Here is a 19,614-nt window from a genome sequence, read left to right as displayed (position 1 = left end):
TGACTTGCCAGGATTGCCGCCAAATCGAGAAATAGACTTCACGATAGAATTAGTACCCGGCACCGAGCCTATCTCTAAGGCACCATACCGGATGGCACCTACGGAACTCAAGGAGTTAAAGACACAGCTATAAGAACTCCTAGACTTGGGTTTCATTAGGCCAAGCCATTCACCATGGGGAGCTCCGGTACTATTCGTGAAGAAGAAGGACGGAAGTATGCGCATGTGCATAGACTACCGTGAGCTGAATAAAGTGAACAAATACCCGCTACTTCGGATTGATGATTTGTTTGATCAACTCCGAGGCGCGACTGTATTCAATTTACGGTCCGGGTATCATCAGCTCAAGGTAAAGGGAGAAGATATTCCTAAGACAACCTTTAGGACTCGTTATGGACGTTACGAGTTCTTGGTTATGTCTTTGGGTCTTACTAACGCACCAGCCGCGTTTATGGACTTAATGAATAGGGTCTTCAAAGACTATTTGGATAAATTCGTCGTTGTGTTCATCAACAATATCTTAGTATACTCCAAGGATGAAGTAGAGCACGAGGAACATTGAGGATGATTTTGACGCGATCGAACGAGCATCAACTTTGCGCCAAGTTCAAAGAAATGCGAATTTTGGCTTTCGCAAGTGGCGTTCCTCGGGCACATCATATCAAAAGACGGAGTTGCAGTAGATCCATCGAAGGTAGAGGCCATGAAGGATTGGCCTAGACCAAAGAACGCGTCAGAAGTAAGAAGCTTCTTAGGGCTAGCAGGTTACTATAGAAAGTTGTAGAGGGCTTTTTCTAAGATAGCCACTCCACTCACCAACCTGACCCGGAAGCAACAAAAGTTTAACTGGAACGATAAGTGTGAAGAAAGCTTCCAATTGCTTAAGGATAAGCTTTGCTCAACACCAGTACTTAGTGTACCGATACCCGACGATAAGTTCGTTGTCTAATGCGATGCATCAAAGCAAGGATTGGGATGCGTGTTGATGCAAAAATGACAAGGTGATAGCCTACGCCTCACGTCAGTTGAAGGAGTATAAGCAACACTATCCAACTCACGATATGGAGTTGGCAGCGGTGGTCTTTGCGTTAAAAATCTGGCGCCATTATCTTTATGGAGAACGGTGCGAGATTTACACGGACCACAAAAGTTTAAAATACTTCTTTACGCAGAAGGAGCTCAACATGAGGCAGCGCAGGTGGTTAGAGTTAGTAAAGGATTACAACTGTGAAATCCTATACCACCCAGGGAAAGCGAATGTAGTTGCCGATGCACTCAGCCGGAAAAACTATGGGAATTTAGCAGCCTTATCCGGGATAGAAAAGCCACTACAGCAGAAGCTTATCAGTGCTGGAATAGAAATGGTTGTAGGCAAGCTGGCTAACTTGTCTATCCAATCAAATCTGCTAGAGGACATACGGATTGGTTAGAGACATGAGGAATCGCTAGCACCACATATGGAAGCAGTCAGAGAAGGCAAGAATACAGATTTCTCAATATCTAGCCAAGGTTTATTGAGATATAAGGATCGGGTATGCGTGCCAGACAATCAGAGTATTAAGAAGACAATCCTAGAAGAAGCGCATAATGCCCCGTACTCAGTTCATCCAGGGTCTACCAAGATTACTTATGACATCAAGGCAGTCTATTGGTGGCCAGGGATGAAGAAGGACATAGCTGAGTATGTATCTAAGTGTCTGGTATGCCAGCAAGTGAAAGCAAAGCATCAGCGGCCTGCAGGTTTATTGCAACCGTTTAGCATACCAGAATGGAAGTGGGACGATATAGCCATGAACTTCGTGACGGATCTGCCAAAGACGAATAAGCAGCATGATTCCGCTTGGATAGTAATAAATAGACTAACCAAGTAGGCTCATTTCCTGCCTGTTAAAACTTCATGCACGGCAGACCAATATGCAGACATCTACATCCAAGAGATTGTACGATTGCATGGAATCCCCAAGACGATAGTGTCAGATAGAGGATCAGTATTTACGTCAAGATTTTGGAGAAGCTTATAGCAAGCCATGGGTACTGAGTTAAGCCTTAGTACAGCTTTCCATCCTCAGACAGATGGGCAGCTGAGCGTACGATTCAGATCTTAGAGGATATGCTATGCGCGTGTATACTTGATTTTGGAGGATCGTGGAATAAGTACTTACCACTGATCGAGTTCTCGTACAACAACAGCTACCAGTCAACGATCGGAATGGCACCTTATGTGTTGCTATATGGAAGAAGGTACCGATCACCGTTGCACTGGGACGAGGTAGGAGAAAGGCAGCTTAAGGCTCGAAGCTGTTAGACAAGCTTAAGAAGCAGTAACGCTTATTAGACAGCGTATGCTGGCTGCTCAAAGCCGTCAGAAAAGCTATGCGGATACCAAGCGACGCGATGTGGAATTCCAAGTTGGAGATCAAGTCTTCTTGAAGATATCTCCTATGAAAGGTGTCAAGCAGTTCGGGAAGAAAGGCAAGCTTCGTCCCCGATTCATAGGTCCTTTTAGATATTGGACAAAGTGGGAACAGTTGCGTATAGACTAGCCCTACCGCCAGCACTAGCCGATAGTCACAACGTCTTCCACATCTCAATGTTACGCAAATATGTGTCAGACCCATCTCACGTCCTCAAATACGATACGATAGCACTCCAGAAAGACTTAAGTTACGAGGAACGACCGGTTAGCATCCTAGATAGAGGGATGAAGTAGTTACGGTCCAAGAGCTTTCCTATAGTCAAAGTCCTATGGAGCAATAGTTCTGAATGCGAGGCAACGTGGGAGTTGGAGGAGGACATGCAAGGCCGGTATCCGGAGATATGTGATAAGTAAATTTCGAGGACGAAATTCTTTTTAGTAGGGGAGAATTGTAGAGTCCAAGAACTTTACTTAGCTAAGATAGATAATAGTATGATAGTATGTTTAGTATTATCATTGTTACTGTGGATTTTTGGTTCAGACCGGGAATTATTTGGACACTCATAGTAGTACTTATAGATTTTCTAAGTTTAATCTATAGTTTAAGAATATTAAGTTAACCTAAGGTTTGATTAATGTGACTGATATTAAGGATTATATATTTTATACTATAAGGTTTAGATATCAACCAATAGGATTTTAAGCACATGTTATGAATGGTGATTAAGGATTAAAGATTTTTGAGGATTAAATATAATAAGGAGTAAAGTTTGAATGTTATAGGGTCAGTCAGCAGCTTTTAGTACGTTGAAGGCTTAGTCAAGGTTGTTTACTCCATTCAAACTTAGCTAAAAATGTGTAATTTCGTGTTTAAATATTCAGCGTGTGCCGATATATCGCAGCTATAGGGGGCGATATGTCGCAGCACGTAGATACGGAAAACACGAAACGATGCACGGTCGCCTCGGGCATACTGGTCCAGGCGATATATCGCCTACAGGGGGCGATATATCGCCTCCACCAGCATGAATTCAAATACTTTTGAATTCCTTTCCCTTCAGCCATTCAAACTCCTTCAACAGTCCAGCATCTTCTGAACGAGTCTTCAGCCTCTGCTGAACGATTATTCAAATGATTTTCACCTAAAAAGCCATTATTTTTATTCAAGTAAAATCAAGATATTTTCATTCCCAAACTCTATAAATAGGACCTAGTACCCAGCCATTATTCACCATTTGCTCTAAGTTCAGAGGCTGCTAGTGTTAAGTGAGTGTGAGAGTGTAAACACTTGGTTTGGGGAAAAACTATAAGCTTAAACATCATAAGCTTATCAAACACTTTGGGAAGTGAGTGCTATAGTATTTCGGTGGATGTTAGATTGATCTTGCAATCTTTGAGGTAAACCCAAAACTCTAGTTCTTTTCTGTATTTTTATGTTATTTCCTTTCTCAAAACCTTCTACTCAGTCCCCTAACCTTATTCTTATTTTGGTTAGGGAATCCAAGCTTTTAAGCATATAAGTCGGTAAGTATGTTTTCTATGGTTTAGTCTTCCTATTCTCTTTCATTTCATCTCCTTTCTTAGACTCACTCTTTCTTATGGTTTTAGGAGTGTTCCAAAAGTCCCAACTCAGTCCATAATCCCGGTAACTTTGGTAAGGAAAATAGGCTAGAATTAATATGTTATGTGCTTATGTTATCTATATGTTTTTATGTTATTAAAAGTGTTATGATATGTATATGTGTATGTTTGTAGGCTTGGGCATATGACCCATATGACTAACAAGACCCCAAATGGGTTATGGGCATATGACCTACTTAGCTAGTAGGACCCCATTAATCCCATGGGCATATGCTTGTTTAGTCTATGGGACCCCAAGTAATAATGGCCATTATAATAAGTGTATTATGTGTTATGATATGTCTTTACGTTATTATGACATTATGTTTATGTTTATGACTATGTGTTAGATTTTCCTTGCTGGGCATTAGGCTCATTCCTTTCTGTTTATGTGCAGGAAATAAGCTTTAGAGGCGGAAAGATTCGTGACGCTTAGAGGATGTGTATCGATGGTGAATGGAGTCAAGGAGCCGAGCGTTATTCGATTCGAGGATGTAGTCATGTTTATGTTTTTATGGTTTTAAATGTATTTTCCGCATTTTCTATGTAAATCTTTTTAGTTTTTAAGTTATTTTTGTTTTAAAGACAATGGGTACCCATATCCTACTTATTTTATGAAAGTAACCTTTGTTTCCATAAGTTTTCAATATAATTATGGTATTTCCGCAAAAATGTAAGTTTTATGTATAGATTCGTTAATGGTCCAAGTAGTCTAGATTAGTGGGTCGTTACATTCATTGATTCGTATCCACCCTCACCGAACTCAGTCATTATTCATTTTATTTAGTATTTATTATGATTGAAAAAAACTTCAAACTCACACATGATATTCAAATAGCATGTTTATTCATTTGGAAAAAAAATTCACTTATTACAATCATAACATAAAAGTAAATAAAACAAAAAAACTACTAATCTAAAAATCGGGATCTTCTACATCCGATCCGTCATCTAACATATCACCATCTATAGCCTCATAGTCATCATTATCATGAGCATCAAAATGCCCTCTAGGAAGGTTTGTGAGAATCCTATTCTTTTGCTCCTTGGTGAATTGAAATTCAAATTTTGCGGTGAACCTAATTAAGAGGAAGTAGTATCTCATTGCTAATGGTGATTCATCCTCATCATTCATTTCTTCCCATATTTCTTCTAAGGCTGCTATTACAGGATGGAAATCTTTAAACAATCTAATCACTAATACATATTGTTCTGTTGATCTTAGCATTATTTGTTTAGCCTCTTGAAGGCCACCTATTGCTTGGTGAAACAAAAGCAACCTTCGTGTAATCCTTTCTAAGGCTCCTACGGTGTTTCTTGGCTCCCTTATTCTTTTTAAGGCCTTAATGGCTCGGATATCTTGGTAGGTTAAAGCTCCATTCATTTTTAACTGAAACATAAACACTAAAGTTGTTAGCTATACACATAGACAAAGTAACTTGTAACTTGTAACTTAAACACTTACTTGGCGGTCCGATTCGGAGCTTTGAGCATGTGTATCGAGGAGAACTTCATGCGAAGGAACCGTTTTCTCTGATACCAACTGTAATGACCCACTAATCTAGACTATTTGGACCATTAACGAAACTATGCATAAAACTTACATTTTTACGAAAATACCATAATTTATTGAGTAACTTGCAAAAATGAGAGTTATTTACAAACAAACAGAATACTAAGAAGGATTATGGGATCCCATTGTTTTTAAAACAAAACATGGTTTAAAATAAAAGACATTACATCATAATGCGGAAAATACACATAAAAACCATAAAAACATAAAAGGAGACTATATCCTCGAATCGAATAACGCTCGGCCCCTTGACTCCATTCATCATCGATACACATTCTCCAAGCGTCACGAATCTTTCCGCCTCTAAGCTTATTTTCCTGCACATAAACAGAAAGGAGTGAGCCTAATGCCCAGTAAGGAAAATCTAACACAAAGTCACATACATAATTTCATAAGAAAACATAAGGACTTAACATAATACATATAACATACACTTATTATAATGGCCATTATTACTTGGGGTCCCATAGGCTAAACAAGCATATGCCCATGGGGTTAATGGGGTCCTACTAGCTAAGTAGGTCATATGCCCATAACCCATTTGGGGTCTTGTTAGTCATATGGGTCATATGTCCAAGCCTACAAACATACACATATATCATAACACTTTTAATAACATAAAACATATAGATAACATGATCACATAACATGTTGATTCTAGCCTATTTCCTTACCAAAGTTACCGAGATTATGGACTGAGTTGGGATTGTTGGAACACTCCTAAAACCATAAGAAAGAGTAAGTCTAAAGAAAGGAGATGAAATGAAAGAGATGGAAAGACTAAACCATAGAAAACACACTTACCGACTTATATGCTTAAAAGCTTGGATTCCCTAACCAAAATAAGAATAAGGTTAGGGGACTGAGTAGAAGGTTTTGAGAAAGGAATTAACATAAAAATACAGAAAAGAACTAGAGTTTTGGGTTTACCTCAAAGATTGCAAGATCAATCTAACCTTCACCGAAATACTATAGAACTCACTTCCCAAAGTGTTTGATAAGCTTATGATGTTTAAGCTTATAGTTTTTCCCCAAACCAAGTGTTTACACTCTCACACTCACTTAACACTAGCAGCCTCTGAACTTATAGCAAATGGTGAATAATGGCTGGGTACTAGGTCCTATTTATAGAGTTTGGGAATGAAAATATCTTGGTTTTACTTGAATAAAAATAATGTCTTTTTAGGTGAAAATCATTTGAATAATCGTTCAGCAGAGGCTGAAGACTCGTTCAAAAGATGCTGGACTGTTGAAGGAGTTTGAATGGCTGAAGGGAAAAGAATTCAAAAGTATTTGAATTCATGCTGGTGGAGGCGATATATCGCCCCCTATAGGCGATATATCGCCTGGACCTTTGTTCCCGAGGCGACCGTGCATCGATTCGTGTTTTCCGTATCTACGTGCTGCGACATATCGCCCCCTATAGCTGCGATATATCGGCATACGCAGAATATTTAAACACGAATTTACACATTTTTAGCTAAGTTTGAATGGATTAAACAGCCTTGACTAAGCCCTCAACGTACTCAAGGCTGCTGATTGACCCTATAACATTCAAATTTTACTCTTATTTAATTTAATCCTCAAAAATACTTAATCCTTAATTACCATTCATAACATGTGCTTAAAATCCTATTGGTTGATGTCTAAACCTTATAATATAATAATATAATCCTTAATATCAGTCACATTAATCAAACCTTAGGTTATACTTAATATTCTTAAACTATAGGTTAAACTTAGAAAATCTATAAGTACTACTATGAGTGTCCAAATAACTCCCGGTCTGAACCAAAAATCCAAAGTAACAATGATAACACTAAACATACTATAATACTACTAAACAATTAGCTAAGTAAAGTTCTTGGACTCTACACCTTCCATTCACTCTTCAGCTGTGATCAGACTCCAAGGTGCTAGTGAGACTTTAAGAGTGATAAACACTTGGGTTGGGAAAAAGCTTTGCAATTCTTAAGCTTTATCAAACACTTGGGAAGTGAGGATTAGAGTGTTTCAGTATTGGAGTTAGACCAATCCATATGGTCAACTGAGGTACCATTATTCTTAAGTTCAATTCTGTTTGATTCCTCAGTTTCTTTAGTTTTCATTCAGGTTCTAACTTTTGTTATGGTTTTGTCGTTAGGTTTTTAAGTTCTTTGAACTTAAGTTGTCTTTTCGGTAAGTTTCCTCTTGGTGGTTTAGTTCTATTCCTTTCATCTCTTTCCTTTAGAAATACTCATTATTTTTATTGCTGGTTTTAGGAGTGTTCCAAGTCCCGCATTTGTTCTCAATTATTCCGGTGTTGGTAAGGAAAATTAGATAGTTTAGCATTATGATCCAGTTTATGTAATGTATGATACAGTTTATGTTTGTATGACCTAACATTTCAGGTACAATAAAGGGGTAAGTGTGTATGGACCTAAGGTGTCCAATGATGTTTGACGAACTATGTCCGGTAGGCTTGGTTGCCAAAACTTTATGACGGACCTATGTCCGGTGTATGACGAACTTTTGTCCGGGGCTTAATTGCCACCCCTGTATAAGTACTTATCTTTTTATTATATCTGACTTGTTATTTTTAGTTATGATTATGATATATGACCTATAGTTATGATTTATGACCTATGATTTATGATCTATGACCTATGACCTATGACTTATGACTTAGAGTATGACTTGTGATCTATGACTTAGATGTATGATTTAGAATTATGACTTAAGATATGATATGATCTAGATGTTTGTGTTTGTATGACTTTGGTGAATATGTGTTATGTTTGATTATATGACTAACCCTTGTTTGTATTTTCCTTACTGGGCTTAGAAGCTCATTCCTTGTGATGTTGTTATTTCAAGAAATTAAGGATAGAAAGGTCGGTGGCGAGTGGGACCTAAGAGCTTCGTGATGTATTCGTTGGGGACCATTTATAGTCGAGCAAGATCAAGCAGGCCAAATTATTTATTTAGTTATTTTAAAGTTTGTTTTATTTAAATGTTGCTCATTTTTATGTTAAATACAAGTATTTTATTTTTATAAAACCATGGATCTATGTATTTATTTTTTAAAGTTTTTATTAAATAAAAGAGCAATATTTACGATTATGACCCAGCACTGTGTTCTCGGTAGTCTATGAGAAATTAGGGCGTTACATTTGGCCCTTTCTTCTATCACAGAGAATGGATGCTTTGTCATTCTACCCTCGAGACTAGATTCACAAATAGTATCACTTGTTTAGTTTACGTGCACCAAGTAGCAATGGCCATTATAGTATATGTGACATATGTTTATGATATGTGTTAGTATATGTTGCGATATCAATTTTATGTATATGATTTACGTGTTAGTTTTTCCTTGTTGGGCATTAGGCTCATTCCTTTATGTTTATATGTGCAGGAAATTAGCTATGGCAGCGGAAAGGTTATTAGCAACTTAGGGGTTGTGTATTGAGGCAGGATGGAATCGGTGGATTGAGCGTTTGATTCGAGGATGAAGTCACTTCTTAGCCTTTTAAAAATTATGCTTTATATGTATTTTCTGCACTTTATTTTGTAATCCATTTATTTAAAGTTATGTTATGTTTTTATTTTAAAAAACAATGGGATCCCATATCCTACTTTAAATTTTATGTAGTTTAACATTTTCCTTACAAGTTTTAATGAAGTTATGATTATTTCGCTAGTAAGTTTTATTAAAGATTAGTGTCTATGTATAGTAGTCATTAATGGTCCAAAGTCTAGAGTAGTTGGGTCATTATAGTTGGTATCAGAGCAACGGTTCATTCGCATGAAGTTCTCCTCGATACACACACTCAAAGCTCCGAATCTAACCGCCAAGTAAGTATCACACTACAACAAAATAGGCATTTAATGGCTATATGGGGGAGACATTGTAGACATTTAATGTCTCCCCCTAGGGGAGACGTTGTTGCAGGAGCCATCTAAAGTGGCCATATGACGTCTCCCATGGGGAGACTTTGTAGACTTCCAACGTCTCCCCTTGGGAGACGTCATTGGTTTTTGTAATTTTTTTTAAAAAATAATTAAATAATTATTTTCAGTATATTAATTAATAGAATTAAATATATTAATTTTTTTTGAAATAGAATTAAATATATTAATTAAAAAATCTAAATTATATGCAAATTTAAATTGTGAATTTTCATTAATAAAATCGAAATGTGTATATAATATGTTTTTGCTAGCTAAATATACAAAATTGTAATATTTGTTGTTAAACATACAAAATTAACAAATATTACTCTAGCTAGCAAGACATATGGTAAGAAATAAAATGTAAAAAAAAACCTAATATGTGGGACGATGACCTTGAATTATCGGTAGCATATGGTTCGCCCAGTGTTGTCGCAGTTCATTAATATGTGATAGTGTTTATGGCGTAGTGTTTAGCTACAAAAAAATACAAAGTTAAATATATTAGTTAATTATTATTTAATTATATATACTTTAATAATAAATAAATTGTTAACTATGTTTATGAAAAATTAAACTAAAAAAAAAAATACTAAATAAGCATACGAAAAATTGGGCGGCATTTCCCCTATATTAGTAACTTAACCATCTGTCAATCTAATCAAATCCAATCGAATAAGCACAACACAATACAAATATAATAATAGAATAATAAAATACATAATTCTAAACAAAATCGAGCAGCATTTCCCCTATAATAGTGATCTAACCATCTGTGAACAACAAGTCAAAAACTTCAAATAACACACAATAAGTTTCTTCCTTATAGCTCCGCAGCACACAAACAAATTTTCCAGAACCTACTTCACTAAAACACACAGTTCTCAACCTTCTGTTATCACCGAAACACACAATTTTAATCTCAGAACCTACTTCACTATGGATGAATATTTAAGATATTTAAACCCCTCTAACAAAAGTTTAATAATACTAAAATAAGAAAGAATATAATGTATGTACCACTTGCAATTAATAGTCTTTGCTAACAAATTTACTTCACTTTGCAAAGAGCGCACTTTGCTATTAAATTCACAACCTACAAAACTAAATTAATTAATAAATAAAATATTAATAAAAAAACTTCATTAAATAATTAGATTAAAAATAATTTATTATTGAAATTTTAGAAACTTAAAAACTTCAAATGTGTGCTTGAAATCGAAAATTTGAAGCAAAAATCTCAGTTAAAACCACAACTTAAAATTTTTAATTAATTAATTAATAAAATATTACTAAATCAATAAAATAACATAACTATATATAAATAACCTACTTAAATTTAATAAAGATTACAAATATATATAATTTTCTAATTAAATAATAATATAAATTAAAAAAAATTATAAACATTATAATCTTGAATTACTATTTTGTATGTAAAATTCAAATTAAATTATTTTTCTTATTTTAGACAATTATTAAATACATTTTAGCAAAACATATTTACATATATATACTTAACAAACATTAAAAATTAATTAAAAAATGTATAATTTTTGGATTAAATAGTAATAAAAAATTAAAAATAGTAAATAATGTGGTATCATCTTAAAATTAAACAATATAGTATCTCAAATATACATAAAAATTAATTTTCATACTTTAAACTAATATTTCTAATAAAACCCACAAATCATATTAAAAAAATGCACAAAAATAATTTTTTATACCATTCTAACTATAATACATTGTTTAATTTTGAAATCCTACCTCAAATATGCTTTAAATCCACTTTGTTGAGCCAAAAATCACCCAAAACCGCAACTCATAAACCCTAAAATCCCAATATCAATTCCTTAATAACTAGAGACAATAAGCATGAAAATGTAATGACCCACTAATCTAGACTATTTGGACCATTAACGAAACTATACATAAAATCCTTAAAAGAACTTACATTTGCGAAAATACCATAATTTTATTAAGTAACTTATAAAAATAAGAGTTACTTACAAAGTAAATACTAAAAAGGATATGGGATCCCATTGTCTTTAAAACAAAAACATAATTTAAAATAATAAGACATTACATAATTAGTGCGGAAAATACATGTAAAAAGACATAAAACAGAAACTACATCCTCGAATCGAATAACACTCGGCCCCTTGACTCCATTCATCATCGATACACATCCTCTAAGCGTCACGAATCTTACCGCCTCTAAAGCTTATTTTCCTGCACATAAAACAGAAAGGAATGAGCCTAATGCCCAGCAAGGAAAATCTAACACATAGTCATATACATAATTTCATAAGAAACATAAAGACTTAACATAATACATATAACACTTGTTATAATGGCCATTATTACTTGGGGTCCCATAGATTAAACAAGCATATGCCCATGGGATTAGTGGGGTCCTACTAGCTAAGTAGGTCATCTGCCCATAACCCATTTGGGGTCTTGTTAGTCATATGGGTCATATGCCCAAGCCTACAAACATACATACATATCATAACACATTTAATAACATAAAACATATAGACAACATAAGCACATAACATATTGATTCTAGCCTATTTTCCTTACCAAAAGTTACCGGGATATAATGGACTGAGTTGGGACTTTTGGAACACTCCTAAAACCATAATGAACAAGAGTGAGTTGAAAGAAGGAAAGAGATGAAAAGGAAAATGGGAAGACTAAACCATTTAAAAGAACATATGCTTACCACAACTTATGTGCTTAAGAACTTGGATTCCCTAACCAAAATGAAGATTAAGGTTAGAGATCGAGTAGAAGACTATGAGAAGGAAAATAACATAATACAGAAAAGGAACTAGAGTTTTGGTTACCTCAAAGACTTGAAAGACCAATCTACACCTCCACCGAAATACTATAGAACTCACTTCCCAAAGTGTTTGATAAGCTTATGATGTTTAAGCTTATAATTTTCCCAAACCAGGTGTTTACACTCTCACACTCACTTAACACTAGCAGCTTCTGAACTTAGAGCAAAAGGTGAATAATGGCTGGGTACTAGGTCCTATTTATAGAGTTTGGGAATGAAAGTATCTTGATTTTACTTGAATAAAAATAATGGCTTTTTAGGTGAAAATCATTTGAATAATCGTTCAGCAGAGGCTGAAGACTCGTTCAAAAGATGCTGGACTGTTGAAGGAGTTTGAATGGCTGAAAGGAAAAGAATTCAAAAGTATTTGAATTTATGCTGGAGGAGGCGATATATCGCCCCCTGTAGGCGATATATCGCCTGGGCCAGTATGCCCGAGGCGACCGTGCATCATTTCGTGCTTTCCGTATCTACGTGCTGCGACATATCGCCCCCTATAGCTGCGATATATCGGCACACGCTGAATATTTAAACACGAAATTACACATTTTTAGCTAAGTTTGAATGGAGTAAACAACCTTGACTAAGCCCTCAACGTACTCAAAGTTGATGACTGACCCTATAACATTCAAAATTTACTCTTTATTAAATTTAATCCTCAAAAATCTTTAATCCTTAATCACCATTCATAACATGTGCTTAAAATCCTATTGGTTGATGTCTAAACCTTATAATATAAAAAATATAATCCTTAATATCAGTCACATTAATCAAACCTTAGGTTATACTTAATATTCTTAAACTATAGGTTAAACTTAGAAAATCTATAAGTACTACTATGAGTGTCCAAATAATTCCTGGTCTGAACCAAAAATCCACAGTTACAAAGATAATACTAAACATACTATAATACTACTAAACAATTAGCTAAGTAAAGTTCTTGGACTCTACAGAAAATTATCCTAACTATTATACAACACTTATAAATAATAAAAACTTACCTCAAATGAGACTTTATAGCCTAAAATCGGCCAAAATCGTCAAAAAATTGCCTTGAAATCGCCCAGAAAATCGCCCTTCTCCGCCTCTGGTTCGTGCGCTCGAGGAAGAAGAAAGAAAGGCTGAATATATATATTAGACCAAACATTTAACGTCTCCCCTGGGAAGACGTGCCAGACATCTAACCTCTCCCCTGGGGAGACGTCCCATGTGGCACGTCTCCCCAGGGGAGACGTTAGATGTCTAGCACGTCTTCCCAGGGGAGACGTCAGATGCTTTTACAAGTCTGATATTTTATAAATAAATAATTTTATACTCATATTTTTCAATTAACGCCTCCCACCACTTTTAATGACTTACCTTGGTAGTCATCAACAATAACTTTTAATGACTTACACCATTAGACTTTAAATATCCCTGAATACTTTTAATGACTTACACCATTGGTGTAAGTCATTATAGAGAGTCATTAAAAGTGAAAATTGTTGTAGTGTCACTACTACAAAAAAGGTTTTTTAGGACTCGCACCCCGCGAGTCCTCTATTTGAGAGCCTTAAAAACTAAGGTTTTTAGGACTCGCGTTGCGAGTCCTAAAATGATGTTTTTAGGACTCACGTTGCGAGTCCTAAAAGAATGTCTGCGAGTCCTAAAAAATCTTGTTGAGTGCCTTTAAGTAAGGTATTTAGGACTCGCGCTACGAGTCCTAAAATATGTCCGCGAGTCCTAAAATATCTTGCTGAATGCCTTTAAGTAAGGTTTTTAGGACTCGCAAATGATGTTTTTAGGACTCGCATTGCGAGTCCTAAAAGATGTCCGCGAGTCCTAAAAAATGTCCGCGAGTTCTAAAAGATCTTGCTAAGTGCCTTTAAGTAAGGTTTTTAGGACTCTCTTTGTTTGACCTTAAAAGTTATATTTTTAATTTTTAAAAAAATAATTTATTGTTATTTTAAATTAAAAATTATGATTTAAATGAAACATTTATATACAAATTAATCTAAAAATTTATAGATTAAAATAACAAAACTTATTAAAATTATAATCGTCTTGACCTTAAAAAAATATATAACTAGATTTACAAAGTAAATAATTAACCATTCAAACAAGAATCATTTACTCTAATAAAAATTACAAATATAATAAAACACTAAATTCATTGTCAAACAACATATATTTCTTCTTCTTGTCCTTGTACTCACCCTCGTCACTTACTTTCCAAAGTAAGGATTGGCTGCCATGAATTTCTTTCTAAAATCATCCCTGAAACATGACTACTCAAAATGTAAAGCAAGCAATTAACTCCTCCCTTCTTTTCTGCAAGTCATAAAATCAAAAATTGACATGACTACTCAAAATGTAAAGCATTACTCATAATGCAAAACATTTAGCACTTTTACCTGAATATCAGATAGCGAGATGCAAACCAAACAGTATAGCCAAGACCAACAATCTCCAACAATTTGGGGAACTGATTCATTTCATTGAAAAAACAAAGTTTTGCTCTATACGGTCATATACTCTTATTTCTATGTTCCTCTTACGGATAAGTACAAAAACTCAATACTCGAGACTCTAATGAGAGATGTCAAAATACTTATAGCCAAGGCTGGTAACAACCTCAGCTATATATTATTAACTGTTAGAAATCAGCCAAAAGGATCTCTGTTGTTTTTAACAGAGATAAGTTCTCTTTTAGATTAAAAAAAAATCATAAGATTAGATCCTAATCTTTAAAAAAAAAAAATTATGCCTTGTTTCTAGAATCTGTTTTTTCGGTCTCTCTGGAAAGAAGCATAAAGAACCATCGCTAGAGTTGGGAAACTTTCTCTACTACTGAATCAGGAAGCACTATTGTAAAATCAAACTAATACCCATTTTTGATACAGAATATCATGTTGTTTGTGACTAGATTTTTGTTTTATTTCAAACAAGAATCTTGCCAAAAGTGTCGGCCCATGTGATGTGGTTCGAGACCCAACTCCAATACCTTAAATTTAACATACTTAACTGCCTAAAGAAAAATCTATGAAACCTAGAATGATAAGAATTCCAGTGATTACACCTCATCTAAAAAAGCTCCTGGCAAGAACAATGTTGATATACCATCATACTCCTTACTTGGGAACAAAATACAAAAAATTGCTCAAGATGGAAAACCATGTAAATGGGACTCTCCTAAATCTAAGAAAGTTACCTGCAAATCTATCTTCACTAATATTGATGACATGAGAGGCCTTGCTGATACCACCCTGTGTTATATGAAAAACTCTATCAAAAACATCAGGATGTCCATAATGCATACGGACCCTAAAAAAAAAAAAGAAATCAAGAGTCACCTTAAAATGATCTTAGATATCAAAACATCCAGGAAGCAGATGAAATCAATGGCATAATTAAAATGGACTTACTTCAAAGGAGTTGATAAAACACGCTGACCTAATGTCACAAAGCTTGTCTCTTGGTTTGACATGAATGAGGCTAAAGAAGAGACACTGCCACACGATCATTTGAACAATTATGATGATGCAACTGGTCAACAATATATCTATATATTTATATAAATATATTTAATATATGGATTGCAAGGAAGAAATGAAACTTACCTTCCAGTAAAGACATGCTCCCTAACACCAAGAATTGTAGCAGGACGAATGCCATGGTCACGATGGAATTCTTCAAGTAGGTTTCTCATTTTCAAAGCTTCCTCAAAATAGTTATCCTAAAAGACATAAACAGCTGAATTACATTACAAGCAGAAGAAAACATGGTACTTTAATTCAAACAATAAGAAAACTAGAGCCACATCCTATTGAGAAGAACAAGCATGCACAAACAAGGATTGAGAACTTGTAATAAGTTACGGTCATTTAACCATTTTAATTTTTTCTTAGAACAGCAGGAACCTAAAGGATAAGGGTGTCACCTAATTCATGTCAATTGTTTGGACTGCATTTCCACGAGTGAATACAATTGCATGATTTTGATTCTCAGGTTTTCCTTCACCAAGTTTTGGATTTCCAGGCAATTTTATAGAGTAGATTTCCTAAAAAACTGACCAAGTCAACAGCAAGTAAATAAACATCAATCGATTTAAAAATAACAAACTAAATAAAGAGACATGCCAACAACAACAATTGTATTAGCAGTAACAGTAAGTATAATAAAAACTATTAATGAATTTGTAAGTGTGGAAATTTCATCATGTGTCCTTCAGATCAATAAATGTATTGTAAGTGTCATCTTCTATTTATTCTACTCTGTTCACATTGGAATTTTCTCATACATTATATAACCATAATGGCAGTTTGGTTAGTGTTGAATTTAAAATTTAAAATCAAATTTGTTATTTTTGATTTGTTGTAAATTAGCCTATCAGTCATCTACCAGAAAAAGGGAACCTGAGAATGGCAAGACAGGGATATGATTTCTTTGTTGAATATACGAAGACAAATAAGTGCTTTAGATTCATAGTTATAGAATTGAATGAGCCACATGCTACTTGAAAAAAATAAAGACAACCAACCTTGTCCTTCCCATTGATATCACCCTTAACGAGCTTTGAGAAATATTCCTTCTGTACTTTACCATCCTTTAGTGTTTCAACCTCATCAATAAAAGCAACACGAAGGGCTTCATTTCTAACAATTGAAGTAACATTTTAATAGATATGAAAGACTGTTATACAATGTGAAAACTTGAACAAAAAGCATAGATTATTTAAAGATTTACCTCTAAAAATAGCAGTAAAATCATTCAACAATGTGTTGTTCTTTGAAACGTTCAGCACCGAAGCCAAACAGCCCTCTGCCCAGCCCCTGCGCCGTCGAGCCCAGACCTGAAACCCCCCACCCGCCGTCGAGCCCAGCCCCGAGCCACCAGTCGTTGCTGTCGAGCCCAGCTCCGAGCCACCAATCGTTGCTGTCGAGCCCAGCCCCGAGCCCCCTTTCGCCGAACAGCCCGACCCCGACCCCCCTGCCGCCAAACAGCCTGACCCCGATCCCCCTGCCGCCGTCGACCACCATTCCCCGAGCCCCTGCCGTCGTTGTTCGGGCCTAGCAGAGAGCATGCGAGAGAGAGAGAGAGAGGGAGAAAGGAAGATCGGGTAGGGATGAGAGAGGGAGAAAGGGATTTGGCTATTATATATATATATTTTTTAATTTATAAATTAAAATCAGATTATATAGAAATTCTCTTTAAACTTATAATAATTGTTATTTGAAATTAATAAAACAATTTATTTTTAACTAATACTAATTTTATAAATATGAAACAATAAATGGTTTTATGTTCTTTTACTTAACAATTTTAAAGACTTGCTTTGGGAGTCCTTAAATACTCTTTTAGGACTCGCAAAGAAAGTCTTTAAAAGTCATCATTCCTAATTTTTGAGCTCAAATGTTTTTAGGACTCGCTATTAAGGACTCCCAAAGCAAGTCCTTAAAATTGTTAAGTAAAACACTCATTTTTTAGCCCAGATTTTTTTAGGACTCGCTTATTTTTTTAGGACACTTATTGCGAGTCCTAAATTGTGTTTTTTCAGGACTCTCAATGAGTGTCCTAAAAACTCCATAAATATTTTTAAGGACTTGCATTTATGTGCATGTCCTAAAAAAGTGTCCCGTAAAGGGTATTTTGTAGTAGTGTATTTAAGTTATAGTTATTATGCTTATATGTATAGCTAACGATTTTAGCATTTATGTTTTCAGTTAAGTATGAATGGAGCATTAACCTATGAGGATATCCGAGCCATTAAGGCTTTAAAGAGAATAAGAGAACCGAGAAACACTGTAGGAACACTAGAGAGAATCACTCAAAGTCTGCTTTTGTTCCACAGAGAAATAGGTCACCTTCAAGAGTCTAAGCAGATCATGATGAGAGCAACGTAACAATACATTTTAGTAATTAGACTATTTAGAGATTTTCATCCTGTAATTGCAGCCTTAGAGGAAATATGGGAAACAATGGATGATGAAGATGAACTGCCAGTAGCAATGCGATATTACTTTCTCTTAATTAGTTTCACTTTAAAATCAGAATTTCAGTTTACAAATGAGCAAAAGCATAGGATTTTTACGAACCTTCCTCGAGGAAATTTTGAGGCACATGATAATGAAGACTATGAAGAGTTAAATGATGATATGCTAGATGAAGAATCGGATGAAGAAGATCCTAATTGTTAGAATAGTTAGTTTCATTGTTTGTTTTATTTATTGTTTGTTTTATGGTTGTAATTAGTGAAAAACTCTTTTCCAAATAAATATCATGTTATTTTGTTATCATATATGAGTTTGATTTTTATTTCGCAATCATAATAAATAATAAATAAAAATAAATAATGACTAAGTTCGGTGAGGGTGGATACAAATCAATGAACCAAGTTTATATATTGAGAGTTAGGGGGCCATAGTAGTGGGAACGATTTTACTGATCCCAGCCCTCCCTCAATATGGTTAACTTTGGAACAAAGATGAGTTTCGAGCCTGAGAATTAAGTTATATAGGATGATTCACTACAAGAAAAAACAGTATTCATAACACTTAAAAACTACTAACCGGGACTATTGATAATACTTCTGAAAATGCTAACATAGCCCCTGTTATTAAAAGTCCAGTGTTTTCTATAACAGTATTTGAATGTTATGTTCAGTGTTATCTTAAACTATTCAATAACACAATTTTAGGTGCTATAATATTCAAATAATAACATTTAGATAGAGTTTTTGGTTATAAATTTGAAGTTTAATCCTATACCTTTTTCATAACACTTTTCAACTGTTACATTTGATTATTTTGATAACATTTTTAGTTTGTTATATTATATAAACCATAACGATTTTTTACGCTTATAATATGTTTTTAAATCATAACATATAGTAATAAAATTTTAAATTTTATTTTGATAAGTATACTTATATGGTTTTTTTTAATTAAAAGATTTTCATTATTGTATTTTGATAAAAAAATATTCAAAATTAATTATAAAATGTAATTCTCAATAGATTGATAAACCATAAGTATTACATTAAACAATAACTAATTCAAACCATGAATGTGTCTACTTCCTGAGATCTGAGTTCTAACTTAAGTTTGAAAGCATAACATAATAAAGTTTTATAATCTTGAACAATTTTTACTTCAAAAATAAAAAATAGAAACATTACAAGATACAGAAAAGTAAACAAAACTTGCTCCATCCTTCAATTCATCATCCTTTGTGCACTTATCTTTG

General features: G+C 34.4%; 1 long non-coding RNA gene across 1 annotated transcript; it reads right to left on the bottom strand.

Annotated features, from left to right (window-relative positions):
• Positions 1-15,237: 15,237 nt before the first annotated feature.
• LOC133781579 (uncharacterized) lies at positions 15,238-17,489 on the bottom strand. Its single transcript, XR_009870155.1, has 6 exons — positions 17,116-17,489; positions 16,910-17,024; positions 16,310-16,429; positions 15,990-16,105; positions 15,795-15,878; positions 15,238-15,693 (listed from the first exon to the last, which is right to left on the bottom strand). It is a non-coding gene; the product is annotated as an uncharacterized LOC133781579 (long non-coding RNA).
• Positions 17,490-19,614: the final 2,125 nt, after the last annotated feature.

Source organism: Humulus lupulus, chromosome 6, assembly GCF_963169125.1.
Source record: "Humulus lupulus chromosome 6, drHumLupu1.1, whole genome shotgun sequence".
In the NCBI taxonomy this organism is placed as follows: domain Eukaryota; kingdom Viridiplantae; phylum Streptophyta; class Magnoliopsida; order Rosales; family Cannabaceae; genus Humulus; species Humulus lupulus.
This window is presented reverse-complemented; position numbering and strand designations above follow the sequence as displayed.